Source organism: Halyomorpha halys, unplaced genomic scaffold (assembly GCF_000696795.3).
Source record: "Halyomorpha halys isolate HHAL.00 unplaced genomic scaffold, Hhal_1.1 Scaffold35.1, whole genome shotgun sequence".
NCBI lineage: Eukaryota > Metazoa > Arthropoda > Insecta > Hemiptera > Pentatomidae > Halyomorpha > Halyomorpha halys.
Window position 1 is genome coordinate 1678859 of NW_027106137.1, and position 3237 is coordinate 1682095.

The 3237-nt window shown below is 30.9% G+C and overlaps 1 long non-coding RNA gene across 1 annotated transcript in view; it reads left to right on the forward strand.

The window, feature by feature from the left end:
• The window catches only part of LOC136797357 (uncharacterized), a 278908-nt gene extending 276490 nt beyond the window's left edge, over positions 1-2418 (forward strand). Inside the window, exon 3 of the long non-coding RNA XR_010845184.1 lies at positions 2316-2418. This is a non-coding gene — a long non-coding RNA (uncharacterized lncRNA). The remainder of the gene's footprint in view (positions 1-2315) is intronic.
• The last annotated feature ends 819 nt before the right edge of the window (positions 2419-3237 follow it).

A 3237-nucleotide genomic window follows, 5' to 3' on the forward strand; every position in this document is an offset into this window, starting at 1 on the left:
ACAGTTAGACCAACAAAGCTGATATAAATCAATGTTCTGATAATGACTAATCTCTCTTTCTAATTTTGTGTTTTGTTCAAGTTCAGCTTCAGGGTTATCCCAAGTACCTCGATAAAGACTCTTCATCATTGCATAAATCTCCTAGTATTAAAAGAGACCCTGAAAACGAGGTATTTTAAATGGTTTGGATATTGAGATCCCTGACCGAGGCCCACAAAAATTAATTGAATTAATTTTAATTTAAATAAATTCCTCTGATCATAAAGACTTAAAGATTATAAATACTTTATTTGTTATTTAAACAAATATTAGGATTAGTATTGGTCTCATGGCATTGTATAACCCACGGCATCCTGCGCCCCTAGACGTGCCTAGTCGATTTATTAGGTAAATCGTTACAGAAAGGGTATAGGTGGTAAGGTGCCAGAAAAAGTGAAGACAAAAAGGCGTATCTTATGACGAACTTCGGAGACTTTTGGCAGAACCCAAACACCATTTCTCTACTGTTTCTACAAACCTCAATAAAAATCTGAGCTCCGAAAGTGTGTTCAACTCTCATTTTTTAGCTTCCCTTTCTCATTGAAGAAAAGTGATAAAGTGAATCCCTGGGTAAATCCGCCTCTACACACAACTCAACTTCTTGAAATAATGAATTTAATTTAGTTAAACTGCGTTTATACCTCCTCTAATCTCTATCCGTAACAAATAAACTGTCACCGGTCCTATCATTGCATTATTAAGTACAATCCTTTTTTCTCTGTTAATTTTGAAATCATATTCCTAATTCTTTGAATTTCATAATTACGGTTCATTTAATAAGAAACTGTCGATTTAAAAACCTTTCTTTGCTTTCTAAAACTTCGAACGAATGACCTAGAAAGTATAAAAGAGCTACGAAAAAGTACTCACAGCAGTTCAATATCGCGAATATAGTATGGTGAGAGTTTTATCCTGAAATTATAATGGAAAGAATAAGTACTAAGATGAAAACTGAAAAACTTCATGTGCTTCATAAAAGGGTTTTCTATAAAAAGATTACTACGAAACCTAATGAATCACATTTATTAAAAAACATGTTTTGGTTGTTTAAAAACATAATATCTCAATCCAGTATATAGAAGAACGCTGGGCAAACCTAGAATTGTGCCCACGAAAACACCTATCGGTAAGCGCTTGCCCTAGAATTTCCCTCAACTGAATACCACTAAAACAACTTTTCATCTATGTTTCGGTTGACCCCAAGGACGTCTGCCCGTTGGTTTATCAATTTAGTGGTCCTTCATTATCCATTCCAACACCACAAGTCCATTTTATCCCACGGGAATAAATTTATTTAGAAAGTACAGTTCACTTAACACGAATTTGTGTAGGCTTCTTTAATCTCCAATTGACTGATTGAAATATTTTATGTAAGTCATTGTTCTCAAATATGTTAAGCCCTGGTTAATTACTCCAAAAAGACACCACTCGTCTTCACGAAGACGAGTGTTCAAACCTATTTTAGTCTGAATTAATTTTATGCATGAAATATCTATAATCTCGTATTTATTTTGTTAATACCCACGACTTAATTTTTTATACTTCTTCTTTAATCAGGAATTATATTTTTAAAAGGGCGTCTTAGATTGACATAAATTTAAATGAACGAATGACATAAATTGTAATATTCCATTCCGAATAAATTAAATCTCCTGATTCGTCGAGTCCACATTGTTTGTATTATTTTCAGTGTAGTTCCTGTGAAAGAGTACCCAATGCTGAAGTCGCTTAACTTTAACCCTTGGTCACTGGACTGTATAAAGTACCACCGTTGGGGATGAATAATTCCGTCCTTTTGTTCGACTAAACCTGAAATGCTATGCACAGAGTGAAAACAGGTTGTCAAAGCTCCTAACAGTATAGAAACCACTTGATCATATTACCATCAGTATAAGCGACACATGAAGTGGCTTTAAACGTTTCTAAAAGCATAAAGGATCGTCCATATTATGAATGATAATAAGTTTCTACACAGTTTAATGTTCAAAATAAAACTTAGAACTAAAATCAAAATAATAATTTTTCTTTAGGACTATTCTCATATTTTAAGTTCATACCGACTAATGAGCAGAATTATACATAATTCAAAATCAACATCTTCATTTCTAATGAGTGAAATAATTATTAATTCTAATTCAATTAAAATATAAAAACAATATTATGTAACAGTAAGGTTTCTTTCAATTCTACTAAATACTTTTTTTTCTACTAATTCTAGAAAAAGTAAAAAAAAAAATCAATTTAATTTTTTAAAAGATTTCTTAATTTTGTTTCAGATTGCGAGAAATACAATGCTGGAAATGTGCTTTCATAGGAAAAGGGGTGAGAATGCACAATATTATTAAGTTGATCCTATAAGTCCTTTCGATTTTCAAGGTGAGGCGATCACCCGTTTTATTTATATCTAAAATTACTTTTCTTCAGAAATCTATATTATTCAAAATGATGAGTTTGTTAAGTATCCCTGATACATACTGAGTTATTGACTATCACATTAAATCTATAAGAAAAATAAATACATTCATTATTTATGTTATAACACATGACGAATTACTTAATTTATCAAAATATATCTATATTGTTAAATTTAAATCTGTAATTCTTATTCTCTTAATAAGGTACCATCACATGCCTAGGCACACAATGTACACCATCCATTTAGAGAAAATCTTTTTTTTTTTAGTTTTTTCTTGTACCTTACAGAGAAATTACAATTAAGTAAATTACTAACTTTAAAAACAGCAACATTTCTTCCATTTAATTAATTATTATATTTGGATCCTTACAATTCTAAATCCTTGATGGTCCTTATTACGTCACAAATAAACTCATCCATAAAAAACTCAACGCCCAATTCGTTACAGACGAAATAGATGTATCTTCATTCATTCCAAAATCATTACCCAAAAAAACCCATTACTTCTCATTCTCAATCCCTGATTGTTAGTCAGATCCTCTGAGGTGTCCGAAAATAACATGGCCTAGTGATCTTCTAATTTAAAGCAATAATTAAAGTGCCACCATTTAGTGGTCCCTTCTCAAGATTATCGTGTGTTCTGAAACATTTATCACATTTACTTATTGTATTTTTTTTTATCCAGTTAAATTATAAATTTTCAAAAAATAATTATTAATTAAGTAATAAAAATCTGTATTCCAAACCATAAAGAATTTCTAACAAGCTTAGGATCTGTTCCC